Source organism: Notothenia rossii (assembly GCF_949606895.1).
Source record: "Notothenia rossii genome assembly, chromosome: 1".
In the NCBI taxonomy this organism is placed as follows: domain Eukaryota; kingdom Metazoa; phylum Chordata; class Actinopteri; order Perciformes; family Nototheniidae; genus Notothenia; species Notothenia rossii.
The window spans coordinates 80,298,929-80,314,498 of record NC_136912.1 but is presented as its reverse complement, the minus strand read 5'-3'; the positions used below and the strand labels follow the sequence as shown (position 1 = coordinate 80,314,498).

The 15,570-nt window shown below is 41.3% G+C and overlaps 1 protein-coding gene across 14 annotated transcripts in view; it reads right to left on the bottom strand.

Moving 5' to 3' along the window:
- The window catches only part of ptprsa (protein tyrosine phosphatase receptor type Sa), a 220,099-nt gene extending 209,591 nt beyond the window's left edge, over positions 1-10,508 (bottom strand). For 8 of the 14 annotated variants that reach the window (XM_079656637.1, XM_079656650.1, XM_079656646.1 and 5 more), the window contains exon 1: positions 10,252-10,507. The gene's annotated coding sequence lies outside the window, so the exon portion shown is untranslated. Of the gene's footprint in view, positions 1-10,251 lie in introns of all 14 variants that reach the window. The other 6 variants (XM_079656638.1, XM_079656639.1, XM_079656640.1 and 3 more) reach the window with 3 other exon arrangements.
- Between the last annotated feature and the right edge of the window lie 5,062 nt (positions 10,509-15,570).

The following is a 15,570-nucleotide window of genomic DNA, read 5'->3' as shown; positions in this document are numbered from 1 at the left end:
GTCCGTCTTACTGAGTGTTTTGGAGCTCACAGCCTGGCCACTGGTGCTGCACTGAACTGCTTTACTTTCCAAACCCTGAAGACTGAAAGGAGTGACCTAGCCTTTTCCGCTAACTCGCTGACCGTAAACGAAGGAGGGGGAAAAAAGATGACATGGGAAGAAAACATGCCTCCCATCGCTGGGAAGATGAATCAAACTGATGAACGGGGCAGCATTGAAAAATCGGTAGTCCTATTTGGGGTTTGTCAAAGGTCTGACTGATTTATTTGGCGTGAGGTGATGGACGGGAGGCTTCTCCGATTCGGTGTTTCCATTCCAGACAAGCAGGGCAAGCTAAGGGTGATTGAAGGGAGATGCTGTGTACACTTCCTGCTTTTCTGACTCCAGGACTGTTGTAAAAAAAAAAAGGAAAGGGATGGTTGGGGGAAAGAAAAGAAAGTGTCAGAGGTAAAACAGGTCAGAAGAGTGTTGAAGGAAAGGAAAGTGAGCGGGACAGGGGCAAAAAGTAGGAGAAAGCAGGGAGCAGATGGAGAATAAGAAGCAGATAGGTTCACCTCTCATTAGCTCGCCTGCCACACAGTATGCCACGAAGCAATGCACCTCTCAAGGACATGAATTAAACAGAGAGCCAACTCCCTCAGAGGAAAGCAGCCCTGCCAGCACTTAGCCAGCCCTCATAAACAACCAGCTCACGTGTGTCACTTCCTCTTCACCCAACAAAGCGACAGCAGAAATAAATTACCTTTAAGTAGACCTCGCTCCTCCCTTCCCTCAGCATCCTGTAGCTGTCGGCGCAAACTGATGGACAGCGAAAAGGTAAAAGTCAGGTAGAAGACTATCGCCCTAAGGTAGTTGTTACAATGGCAGCTGAAAAGAAAACCCCCCTCCCAGTTTAATCCTGCGTCACTGCTTCTTTTAGAATGCTATTTAGCCCGTCAGTCCTTATTGGAGGAGTTTCAAAGAGAAGAGGGATTGGCTTGATTTTCTTACATCGACAAACAAGCAAGCAGTGGCCTGACAATAAACATCTGTGACCATAAAATGATCAAAACACGGGCAAAGAAGAAAGCTACAAGGGAAAACAAATGGAGTGAGGTGTATAACGAGAATACTTTGGCAAGGTGTTGTACTTCTTGGCAAGACGTTCTCAAGCTAAAAGCAAAAGCAGGAATGAATCACCAACGAGGACAAAAGTAAAGTAAGCTGAAGGTGGGCAACATCCTTCTGAGAGCACGGCACAATGAAGATGGCCCTGTGTTATATAAAAAGAAATGTCTTGCGGAATCTTTCTGGGCGAACAACTAAACACATACTTATTAGAAACAAAATGTTCTCACCCAGCCTTGCTTGTAATGACAGCTAAAGAGAACTAATTGATTTTTCCAAGCATTTTCTCTTAAAGAGTCAGAGTTCAGACATGGTGTCGTGGGAGAGGGGATGGAATGCTAGGTTCTCAGCACTACATCTGTGAAAGGCACCTAATGAAAGGTTACGTTCTGTCTTGAGTCACGGCTTATGAAAGGAGATATATGAGTAATACACACGTACGCTTACATCCCACCCCCTATCCCCTCACTTCCTCCAAACCCCCCGAGCTCCAAAGTATGACCTGAAGTTGCTCCAAAAACTCTCCATCATTCCTCCTACTCCTCCTCCGCCTCCTCCTCATTAGGTCTACTCCTCCACAGCTGTGATACACTCTAGTATTCGCCAAAGAAAAAAAGAACAAGAGGCCAGCTATGCAAATTCCTAACATGCCAGTAATGCCACACATCTAACATCAATCATCCTGCTCACTGCTGGACAGGAATCACAAAGCACAGTGCACCTGGATGCATGAGCAGAGGGGCCACCCATACACTGATCTAGGGAACCATTCGCTAAGCGTTAGCACCTTTGGATAATGAACTATCTAGTTGATTCTGCACCACAAAAACGAGAAAATGATTCTGCACCGCTACTGTAGTGAGCACCCTGTTAGCGATTGGAATTTGGCTGCCATTAAAGGCTGCTATTGAGCGGTCCTTTGGTGAAACACACGTTTGTTAATCAAGCGAAGACAAAACAATTACAAGAATCCTATAATCAATGTTGGTGGACAAACAATAAAATCCTTGGTGGACGCTTCAGACAACGACAAGTGGTGGGAAATGGGCTTCTTCTAATTAAACAGAGACCTGCTGGTATGCTATCGTTAGCTATTAGCTCCGCCGCTACACCGTTTAGCCCATCTGATTAGGCAGTTTGACACATCCAATGTAATAGCCTTGGCAAAGTCAGTATTTTGTTCCCCTTTTTTGTTACTGCATGCTTGCCATTCTGCCACAGCTTCATACTGCTGTTACGAATAAATAGCATTAACAAATGAAATATCTCTAAAGGGTTACTGTAATGTAGGTCAAATAAATGTACTGTAAAGGGAAAATAACTAATACTGGATACAGTATGCAAAAGTATACTTAATGAATTATGGAGGTATTCGTACAATCACTATTACTGCATGAGTTAGAAAAGCACATGTAAAAACGGTGACATTTGAGTAAAAGCGCCTGTTGTTTCAGCAAATGATTTAAAGAGGTCAAAAGGGTTATAACCCTTGTGAAGTAAGAGTATATCCGCTCAAAATTTGACAGATATAATCACTCAATCTAACCAATGGAAGATTAAATTCCAGTTGTCTTCCGCTGGATTAGAAGTCAGGATTCTGAGGGATGTGTGGAAAGCCTAGTGTAGGAAAGGAATCGCAGCAAAAGGAGAAGAGCTTGAAGGAGAATGCTTGGTAAGAATCAGGTAAAACAAACCTGCCTGGTTTTAAGAGAGCAGCGTGTTACCTGCTAATGGCAGACTATAGACTACTAGGCAAACAGAGGGGGGGTTATGATATGTAGCTCTGAAAGTAAAGTTTATAAAACAAAACAAAATATGCCAGGGGGGATGAAATGATATTGTCCAAATCATATTGATTTCTTGTGGCCTTTTGAAACAGGCAGAGTGACTTGCTTTGTAGATGTTAGGATGTTTTTGTAATGCAAAAGTGGGTGAAGCACAAATAGTGGTCAACTAAACATTCAGTCAAGCTGACATTTTTCCATCTACACTTACCAAATGATAGCAGCCAGAAACCAGTCATGATCAATAGTTGTTCATGACTTGCTTTAAAAAAGGTCCCATTATCCACAGTCTTCCTCCATTACTGCCTCATTTCCAGTCATCCCTTACTCTCCCTCTCATCTATAATTCCACCTTGTTTCCTCTGATGCTTCCTGACCTCGTCTAGCTAATATCTCCTTTGCTGCCTCCCTTTCCTTCTTCACCTACTTTATTTCTAGGTTCATACATATGTTCCTTAAATCTCATAACTCTCTGTTTTCTTCCCTTTCTGCTTTCGTGCAGCTTTCCTTCTCAATTTCACTTCCATCTATTCATTTTGCTCCTTCCTTTCTCCCTGTCACCTCTACTACTTTCTCCTAAACACTCCCCTCTGCAACCCTCAGTTTAATTTACCTGCCCTCCACCTCTCCTCCCACTCCTTCCACACAGCTCTCTCCAAACAGCCCTCAACTTCCATCTCATTTCTCCTTTGCCACCTTCTGTGTCTTCCTTGCCCTCCTGCAGTTCACAGGTTTCCCAGGGCACATTGTTGCATCCCAACGGAAGCTTGCACAGCATTCTTTCATAAATAATTGAAGAGGCCCCACATGGCCAGGCACGCTCAGTCTAAATGGATTATTCTGGGAGAGATCAATGCTGGCCTGTGAGGGTTTTATTAAGGCCTGCAGATGAAACGAACAAGGCCACCGTCAATGCTCTCCTCTCTCTGTCTTAATTCTGCACCACTCTAGCGTGACTACCTCCTCTTTTGCTTCGTCTGAAATACCCATCCACTCCCGTCAACGACCCCGTCCCGCCACATGAAGACCGTGGCCGACCTCTTACAGTACAGTTCTGAATTAAACATAAATGTCTACCCAAGACAGTGTATGAATCATTCATTCTTTATGATGCCTTTGACTGTGATGCAGGCTAGTAAATGGGCGAGACAAGGTTTTGTTATTCCATTGTCGAGACGCATCATCCTCATAGACATCCACCACCTCCAGCATCCGCTCACCAGCATGGCGGGAAACATCCGGCGATACCCACTGGAGTTGACATGGGTAAAAAAAAAGAAAAAAGGGGGGAGGGGGTGAAATGCTCCCGTGACCTTCAGAGTTATGACACTCGGGGGCGAGTGGCGGCTGCAGTGGTGAATAACCCTCTGTAAGCTTCTCTCCCTGGGGAGATTTACATCTGCCTCATCCAGTGAGAGCTTTCCTAATTGTCTGCTTACCGGAAAACATCCTGCCAAGCTGGCAAACACAGACAGCTTGTTAGTTATTCAGATCTACTGGCTACACGTGGTTAATGAAGACAAGGATATCGTATTATTCCAAAACTACGGGCAATTTCTAACTCACGCCTAACCCAATCCTCATAATTTGCAATGCCACAACAAATAATATTATTAATGTTTCCTCCAAAGCATGGAAACATAGTAACACAATCCAGAAAACCTAGTTACCAAGTAATTGACTGTAGTTGCAGGACATGGGACTTTTCTTGCATATTTATTTTCATCACCATAAAGTGCAGCAGCAATGGAGCTGTAGTACAGATCAAAGCATCATTCATTCACATCCTTGGCTTCCTGTTATGTGTAAATGCACATTACAGATACAGTTCTATGGAGTTACACTCTGAAAATGCATTATGTACATTTACTTAATGTCCTATTTATATAAAAAACACACATTTCAAGCAAAACGTAATTTTTCAGTGTCCATTAAACAATAGGCTACATCTCCTCTTTTTTAGTGTTTATGTGTTTAAGGTCATTTTTGCTGAGGTAAGTTGGCCAAATGCTTTAGTTTGCGCCAAAATTTACAATGTTACTCATTGGGGAGATTTAAGCCACATCTAGACAAAATATAAGTAACACTTGTCTTTGGAAAAATGGTGACTTACATTTTCCTGGGATATATTTATCTCTGTTGTCCATTGCGCATTAACGATCCACTTAGAAAAAGAAGAAAAAAGACGCTCGTTGCTGTGTAAATACGGAGCTTGCCTTAAAACGATCGTTCTAAAAGTGTATCCAGTATTAAAGTAGTACGGTGATACATGTACTTCCACATAATGTCTCCAAAACAGAAAATATATAATTCGGCATCGTCTGAATGCAGCGAATTTGCCGAGGTCTAATAAAATACAGCTTTTAAAGACGAAGGCTCAAGAACTTGCCCTATGACCTCATGGATCTATGTGACTCCATACTTCCTGTGTATATTTCCCAAAGCATTGTGGGTAGATGGAAAACTAGTAAATTATCCCTTCATTTAATGAAAAAAACGAAATTGGCATAACAAGAGTGACAAAAGAAATTAGTATAAACTCAATATTAACTATATGTTCCTTTTGTATAAAAATGTTTGTCAACGTTTAAAGGGGCTGGGTGAGTGCAGAGCAACGTGTGTATCATTTTAAAATAGGTTACAGTTTGAATAGATGGGAAATAATGTATTCTTCCCAACAGTTAAGTTCCTTTACTAATATGTTCACTTTTACTGTATATTTTTGACTAAATGTGGATAAATGACTAGTTATGTTTGTTATGTTCTCAGCTTGTCTAAACACGTCTACAATTATCCTTGAGTAAAGAGCCTTTGAATGTCATACATGCTGCTTTAACCTCCATTAGTGACTATGATGTGTTCCTCTCACCAATGAAATTAAAAACTGACAAAGTTATGTTTACCCTTAATTTACACACTTTTCTGATTACTGTGAAAACAACAGAATCAAACCTTCCACACAAGCTCTGCTACCCCCTGTTACTTCAACCCTTTCACCTTGTTTTGATTGTGATTGTGGCTGGCAGACATGAATAGACATTGCTTTATGGAATGGTGTTTTGAAATGAAGCTTAACATATTTGACAGGGAGAGAGAGAGGCCCTGAGGCTTTTACCCCATCCTTTACATGTGAGTGGTCCTCCTCTCCTTCCTTAGGATAGAGGAAAACTCTTGCATTTCTCCAGGACAGCCCATCTTCTCTTTCCTGACATCTTGGCGTGTTCCAGGAAAATGTGTACATATCAAAGCCATTAAAGTGTCAAACTTCACAGTGGGCTTAAAACAGGTCAGAATGTTCATGAAACACTTGTGAATGGTGCTTTTTTTGCCCTCATTCGGGCAGTCGAGACTTTAACTAAAGAGCTTATCTCTTAGTCATTTGAAATGACAAGCCATTTTTAAAAAGATGCAAGGACAATTTGTTTCTCTGCTGTTAGAATATTCCAGCTCTTCCAGCATTTGCATCTGGATTTGAGGACCATATGTTTCCTGACAAGATTTACTACAATATGGAAACGTTAGACAGAAGGATGAGAGATGCTCTTTCATATTAAACAAACCTTCCTTTATTTAATGATTTACTTAGTTTCCATTACCGTTGTATTGCCAACAATGGGGTTATGATTATAAATGGCAACAATTCACTGGTTTTAGTTATCCAGACTGTTGACATGTATGAACAAAAAATTACTCGTGGATCAGGCAGTGGAGGTAAGGACAGGATGAGATGGGACACTCTGAAATTGACATTGTTCTACTTAGAATTTCAAATTCTGCCACAGGCTGGGGAACAACATGAGAGAAAAAAATAGCCCACTGTTTATCTGGAGGTGACAACTAACAAGCACTATCCTGGCAATTAGACTGGTGCAGTGCACATGGGCGAAGCTTACCATAAAGTGTGCTTATGATTACATATTTTCTTGTCCCTCTCTCCTTCCAGTCTCCTCCCGCTTTACATTTTGGGTCCCCTTAAACAGCTCCACCAGCCATCCGCATCTGTTTTCATTTTGACTGCATTAATGACATGGCCACAAGCGTAGGCCTGGTGGCTTGTAATGAGACTGCAGATTGTGACTTAAAGCTCATCTTGTAAATATAATAAAAGTGTAATTGCATTTGTAGGTGTTTGTGTTTATCAGGTACCTATCTGTCACTCTCTGCATGCAATGTGTGTCAGTCCTCTCTCACATGCCTGAATTTCATCTGCCCAGCTGGTGACAGGTGAGTATGATTGAAGTGCATTTCTGCAGCAGAAAACAACGCATGTTTGGGGATGCCATCCAATCACCCATCTCATACATACAAAGAGGCTGGTTGATTGATGTCAAGTTAAGACGTGTACACAGTAGAAAACTAACCTGTCACGCCTCCATTACTAAGAGCTATGTTACTAAAAGGTGACCTATGAAGTTCTTTAGAAATTAAAAAGGCTCCGAAATGAAGGTTTGTGTTTCTAACATGTTTAATTTCTCTGATAAGAACGAAAGGTAAGGGAGAAAAAGCTCACGTTACAAATAAATACTTGGGTGGAAGATTTCACATTGTACATCATCTATCTTACTCAGCTTCACAACAGGGTTTCCTTTTATGAGCCCTTTTATCATGGTGTTTGATGAACTTTTTGTTCATAGACATATATTTCATGGTTGTTCTCCATTATTTTGAATGCCTTCAAATCCATACTGGTTCTTGTAAGATCGTATAAGACCCTACAACGAACCATCACTTTTTACAGTGTGTGGCCTGGATGTCCAACATGGGTATTTGATTGCTCCATGAGCAAAAGCTGGGTGAGGAGACGCTTCATAAAGTGTGTCCAGCCCATTAAGTCTGAGGGAGACTCCAGTAAGGGCTTTCCTTCCGCAGGCCTGTCCTTTAAGACAGCAGAGAGCGAACGCCTCTCTAGTGATCATTGGGTGGCACCAGATCTTAATATCAAGAGGCAGACTGGAGCATACATGTTGGTGCTGAAGATACAAATTATAATTTAAAACATCATATTAAAATCTTACAAATAGAAGCCTTATTCAACGGGTGCTATCATAAAAATATGTGACATTACAAAGACAAGCACAGAGTGCATGCAAATTGGTGTGCGTGTCTTTGTGTTACACTATACACCAACTGACGCATTACATCATTTGTTTCATCACTGTGGTTCAGCTCCTATATTCTAATGCCTTTTGCATGAGGCCAAACTTTCTACTGGTTTTTAAAAAAGAATGTGCATGAAATATGGAAATTTAAGGCAAAATTCAGTGAGCATGATTGGTTGCCAGAATAAATCTGTGGTAGCATAAGTCTGAATATAATTCCGAAAGGACTGTACTATTTTCAGAGAGGTTGGGTGCAAGTGAGGGGTGTGTGCTCCCTCACATACAAATCCAGGGAGGATTTTACCTGACTTGCTCATGTGCTCATGCATTCTGGTTTGTGCGTGTGTGTGTGTGTGTGTGTGTGTGTGTGTGTGTGTGTGTGTGTGTGTGTGTGTGTGTGTGTGTGTGTGTGTGTGTGTGTGCGTGCGCGCGTGTGCGTGTGCGTGGGGGGGTCGTCAGTCCAAATGTTCTACGTGACGGAACATAACAGGGAATTGTAACACACAGCAACATAATACATGTGATTACATTACATTGTACAGAAAGCCCGTAAGCCATTTCCAGGAACCATAAAAAAGCTATAACTAAGTTACCACGTGTACAAAGACAAATGAATAAAGCCATTTTCTTTTAACAACCAGGGCGCTGGCGAGATATTGTTCTCTCCTCTGGCTTTTATGAGCTATGTAGACTCGAGATGCGCTCATTTCGATCGAAGCTGGAGACGGCACAAGATGGAAAATGCACAACTTCAGGGTAACTTCAACAAATTAACTCGATTGTTTTGTGGCAAACGTTAAACACGTCTCTGAAAATGAAATGCTCATTCGGTTTCAGAAATCTTCCCTAATGCAAACAAAGATAAGTGTCTGCATTGATTTATAGAAACAATGGACGCACTAAGGCTCTCCCATTCCTCGTAAATCTTCTTCATCATTTCAATGGAGCTGATTAAGTGACAGCAGATACGTGTGTAATTCCGAGGTTACCGGGTAAACGAAAAGAAAGACAGCAAATGCAGTTTTAAAAAATAAAATAAAGACACATTTAAAAGTTTGAAACTGAGACATTTTTTTTTCTGATACTCCTCACTGGACATAAACATCTGCAACCATTTCACACAACATTGTTTTAATTCAAATCAGAGCGTCCAGCATTCAACAAGGGCATCCCTTGTAAAAAGTCAGTGTCACTGCTGTGCTGACTCCACCTCAGTGTAGCTGTGGAGAGCTCGAACTGCGCACCTCGAAATAAGCCCAACTCATTTACACGCCATTGGATCAACGTGGTGCGCAGAGGCAAATCCGGTACAGGGGTGTAGAGCAACACTACAGTACTCTCAAAAGTCCAACATGTGTACCTTTAGATTAACATTACAAACAACCGGTCCACAAAAAGAGAGAAAGAGAGAGAGAGAGAGAGAGAGAGAGAGAGAGAGAGAGAGAGAGAGAGAGAGAGAGAGGAAGAGGGAGAGGGTAGCTATCACAAATTGCATTTCCGATTGATGCCTGCAAGCCTGTGGCATGTCCGTATGAGTGGTTTTAAATGTAAAGCGCCTCACGGTCGACTTGGCTAATGAAGAACCCCCCTGTGGAGATGCACTTGTTTGATGGAGCCCCCCCCCCCCCCCCCCCCCCTTAAACCCCTGCATACACTCTCTCTCTCACACGCACACCTCCGCCCGAAAAAAAGATGATTCAGAAATATGCGTTTGGCTCCAGATCTATGGCATATACAAGTGCATAAGAGACATTTTTGAGAATCTTCCCCGTCTCTCTGCTACAGTACCACCCAGGTTTCTTTTATTTGGCAGATTAAGAATGTAATTAACTCTCAGTGGGGGAATGAAAGGGAAGTCGTGCCTGGTACGGCCGTCGTTCAGAATGATGGATATCCTTCGTACAGCAGAAACGCTCCGCTCACAGCAGCAGCAGCAGCTATGCGGTGGCTGAGCCGGGTCTCCCGCTGAGTCCGGGACTACACCGAGCATCTCTCTCCATCGCACAGCTCTATTGCAGCTTAAAAAGCTTCTTTGCAGAAATGATGCTCCTCTTTGGGCACTTGCCTCTGTGCTGGTGATAAGACCGTAGAATAACGCACAGCTCGCGCGCTCCCACACCAAATGCCCACATGACTATTGTGGGCATTTGGTTAAAACATGAAAAAGCCATAATTTAAATTGCAGATTTGGTATTAGAAATACCGGGTAGACAAAAGTGGCCGGATAGAGTCAAGAGAAAGACACAGCGAAGTGTACCTACCTTTTTTCAGCCTCGGAGTTCCTCTTTCTTTCTTCTCTGCTTATAACCCCTCACATCTTCATCATTAAAACAACAATAATCCCCGGGTTTTGTTAAGTGTGTGAGTTCCTGCGGCAGGTCCAGTGAGGAGCGGTTCAAGGGTTCCTCTGCTGGGTTAAACGATGTTTTTAATATCCACCCCAAGAGCGCAGGTTGCTCAGGACGCGTCTGGGTACGGCAGGAGGAGTCGCTCCCTCAGCAGCCACCGTGCGCATTTGGAGAAACAAGTGCTGTGTCCGCGCAGGGAAGCTGAGGGAATGATGTCATGCGTCCGGCCCTCCCTTTCCAGTCACCCCTCAACTCACGGCTTTCTCCATATTCTCTCCCCCCTCATCTCATATAGCCTACCCTTCTTTCTTTGACAGAAAAAAAGACAATAAAACATACATTTAGTCAAGCACTGAATATTTAAATCTTGTTTTGAAATGTTAAAATAATTCTAACATTTTATTGAATGTTTCCTGAATTGAAATAAAAATGTGTTACTTTATCATAATATTCTGAGATTTGTTTTTGGAACACTTTTTTCATACCTTTATGAGGTTTGAAGAGCTGCGCCTCTTGATTTTGCAGATATGTTTTACAGTGCTCCACTTGACGTGATGAAGTCACGCCCCCCCCCCCCCCCCCCCCCACCAACACGCCTCAGTGAAGGTATCGTCGATCCAGTAGCATCGCAGCCTGCCTTTACCCGGGATAAAAGGGGAGGTAAAGCAGGATGAAAAACACCAATGCACGCCGTGCATTGAGTCAAAGCAGCCTCCCCCTCCCAGCCATCGCATCTTAAAGATAAAGCTTCATATCTTCTCATCTGAGTTATAGCTGAGGATTGTCGTGTTTATCATGAACTACATTGCAAATAAATGACACCCCTTTAACATACCATTGGTCTTGTTTTGAGAGTAAATAATTGAGGAAATGTAATTGTTGCCAATAGGATTATGGATGAATTTAATATGTTACAATGGAAAAACATGCACGTTTTGTCATGATCATTTTTGTATTGTCATTACTTTAACAATATACTGGGAAACGATTATAGCAAGTGAATATAATGTTATCTATATCTATGTGACATTTGTTTCTCCAGAGGAATATGCAAAAAGATTTAAGAGAAAGAAAATCTAAATCTTAATGTAAAACTACTGAAGATGTCTCTTTTAATGCAATATGTCAGTCAAAAACAGCCTATTTAAACTGGCATATCTTCAACTGCATTTAAATTCCTCACAATGGGTGAGCAAGCTATAAGGTATTTTCTGCATCCCGACTTTGCAGCTGGCTGCTTGCTGAAAGAAACTGAAAGAAAAGACTGTGAGGGCGTTTAATCAATCAACTTCAGCTGCAGGTTTTACTTAATCAAATCTTTAAAGTGGCAGGGCTGCTTTCCTCCATATTGGTGCACGGATGGTCTGCAATGACAAGCTGAAATGTTGCCCTGTGCCCAAATTATGCTTTTTCTGTATGCCTGCACTTGTCTTTAAAGGGCGGCTAATTGTGGGGAAACACAGGTTCTGTACATCCATGTCATCCATCAGACTGGCTTTCCATCCATAAAGTTGACTATATTTTATATTCCTACTTATCTGTATTCATGATATGGGAAGGGGGGATATAAACAGAAGACAGATAAACAGGACAGGTCATTGACATGCCAATACATCACAGGGATAACAGACAAACACGCACACCTGAGGGCACCAGTGAGTCTTCAGGTCAATGGATCTGCATGTTTCAAGTGCAGCACTCAAAGGACCAAACCACTGTGTGACCCTGAGTCCTTTTTCTTAATTAGATATATGAATTTTCAAACATGTCAGGTATGAACAAGATGTGAGGTATGCTGTTCTGTGGTCTTGCAGAATTGAACAGTTTGATAGTTCAAACTGATGAGTACAGCAAAGTATTACAAGCGGTACAAGTAAATATTAAAGATAACATTATTGAATTTAAGTGACATGCTCAAATGGTTATTAAGTTTTGAGTCTGACGCACTGGTTGCAGTCTAGGGGGGGCCAAGGCCGGCCAATTTCATCTTTTGTAAGGGCACCCTGTGGTTTAAGTGTCCCACACATGTGCCAAAGACGATTGCAATTGGTTTAAAGAAATACAAACAAGCTCCTCAACTTTAAGCATTCATGGCAAACAAATCAAAATGAAAGAAAAATAAACCCAACATTTTCAAAATGATGCGAAGATATGACAAAAAAAAATATATATTATGAAGATGGCAGACCAAAATCAATTGTGTCTCTGTGCAACAAAGAAACAATGATTCTTAAATAAAGAACTGAAAAGCACCCCAACCTACTTAACAACTTCATCATTTGTGGCCCCAGCAGGGTTCAGACTGGTAGCTTTGGAAGTCTTGAAGCCATTCTCTCCCTCTGAGCTTGAGAGGACCATGTGTGACCGTTAAGACCAACTAAAGTACCCACGTCCCCTGGACTGATCATTTGATTGTCCTTTGCCTGTCTGTCTTTACTTTAGATAATTGGAAATTTCTTTGATAATGTGTGACACTCACTCACCCGGTCGACTTTTTGCCCCGTAATACACGACCCCCTCGACCCCCAAAAAGTCGACCAGGTAACATTTTTGATTTTACAAGCAGGCTTGTTGTCACAATGTTGAAGGTTACTGTATGTATTGTATTTAAAATTAGTTTTGTTCCTTAAAATCAATCAATAAAACAGTTGGCGTAATAAAAGCGGAGTCCTACTGTACGTCTGTTGTGACCTTCAAGGATGAAGAGAGAAGTAGGGAGCTTGGTGATGAAAAAAGGCCATGCAGCTACTACAACGTATTATCAACCCAGTCTCACAAAAAAACGTGTAATAACTACGTTGGTCCACAACGTAGGACGTAGTATTTCTGAAATTGTAAGATCCCTACGTTTTTTTTCACCATTCATTCCAATGGCTGGCGTCTATGTCACGTGATCTTCACATTTCTCCCTGCAGAAGAAAAAAAACATGGCCGATCTTCGTTTTATTCTCGGTGTAAAATGCCTATTTTAAAGTTAGTTTGGCCATTAAAATGCGTTTTGATGTCATTTGATGCGAGAAATATGAGTTGTTATTTCAGATTATGTGTGCAGTGGATGTACATGATCTTTAGTTTGCTAGTTATTACGAAGATTACCCAGATATGGCACAAAAAAAAGGGGAATACACGTTTCGCAATTATGCCACATCAAGGTGGAACGCTCTTCCCACTACTGTAAAGGAAAGTAAAACTATACTTACCTTCAAAACCTCTCTTAAAGAGCACCTTCGGGGGAGAGCATTGCAAAACTGGCTCCGGTAATGGTACAAATCTCAACCTGTCGTAGGCCTACAATGGACAGCTTCCCCCCCCCATCTATGTATACTCGCATTTTAGACTCTGTTACTAACTGTATATCTGTAGACTTGTTATGTCTTAAATGTCCGGTTAGGATGTATTAGAAAGAAATCTAAAATGAAATTTGTAAGTAAGCCATCTGTATGTAAAAAAACACCTGTATGTAAATTGTAAATAAGCCATCTGTATGTCAAATATGTCTTGTATGTCTTAAATGATATGATGAATTGGAAATGGGGGACCCTGATGTAAACAAGACGAAAGTCTTTCTCTGGTCTGCATCCCTTTAACAATTGTATGTTTTGAGCTGTACTGTACTGTACCCAATATACAAGCTGTTAATAAACTTTTCAATCAATCAATCAATCAAAACTTCAGGAAATTGTGTCTATAGCCTACAACGTTTTCATTGTTATCAAGGTGGTTGCTAGGGACGCTGCTATCGATATTATTTCTGTTATGTTGTGTAATGTTTAATGGTGTTATCTTTATTGCTACCACCTTCCCCGTCAATATATAGTGTTGGTGCACAGCGCAAACGTATTAGTTTAACAAAATCCACATCTAAAATGGTGGCATAGATACGTTATTTTCCCCTGTGCAATTCCAGTCTCACATGTCACATCTCATCGTCATAAACAAATACCGGAAACAGACCGAAAACACTTTATTTCGAGTGTGCTTGCTTTTCTCTTTGGAGGTCATCACATAACGGCATTGTAATACACGGTTCGGCTGCATTAAATATTACATATCTGCTGTAATTCTCTATTTATAGAGCCTTGATGAGAAGACTTCTAGACAAACACGAGGAACTGCCGCCAACACTGAAAACGTGTGTGGATCATAAATATATCAGCAATTAAACAACATCTTACATTTATTTTTCACACAATACATCTCCTTGCAGTATAAACACTAATTTGGCTGACTTTTATATTTGATCCAATTGCAGTGGTGGCTGGTGGAAAATATTTTTGGTGGGGCTGTTGATATAGTGAGTAAAACATTTTTTTTGGGAGAAATTACCCCTTAAATTGGGACTTCTGGTGATGTAATGGCCCCATAAAATCGTGGTTCTAGGGCCAGGAACAACCAGGCTGAGTCGGGCTGAGTATGCTAAACTAACTGCGGTCAAGCCAGCCTCCACTCGGGAAAACCTAGTCAAGCCAGCCCTCACGTGATATTGCGGTGTGCGAATATCCTATGTATTACGGTAGAGTAAAAAAGAAATCATCCCTCTGTGTTTAGATGAGAATAAAACAAAAACTGTCCAGTATAAAAGACTCATTTCACTTCAGGGTGATAGCAGGACATCCCATCTAGTCACTCAGAAAAAAATCAGGACCTTCTGATGTAGAGTTTCAAAATAAAAGACCTTTGAAATCTCTATTGTATGAGCTATCATCCCTGTTTTTAGATGAGAATAAAACAAAAACTGTCTAGTATCATAGATCCATCTCACTCCAGGGTGATAGCAGGACACCCCATGTAGTCACTTAGAAAGAATCAGGACATTCTGATGTACAGTTTCAAAATAAAATACCTTTGAAGTCTCATATATGAGCTATCATCCCTGTTTTTAGATGAGAATAAAACAATAACTGTCCAGTATCATAGAACCATCTCACTCCAGGGTGATAGCAGGACACCCCATGTAGTCACTCAAAAAAAATCAGGACATTCGGATGTACAGTTTCAAAATAAAAGACCTTTGAAGTCTCATATGTGAGCTATCATCCCTGTCCCCGAAGGTCTTTTATTTTGAAACTGTACATCAGAATGTCCCTGAAGTGAAATGAGTCTTTGATACTGGACAGTTTTTGTTTTATTCTCATCTAAACACAGAGGGAGGATTTTTTTTTACTCTACCGTAATGCATAGGATATTCGCGCACCGCAATATCACGTGATGGCTGGCTTGACTAGGTTTTTC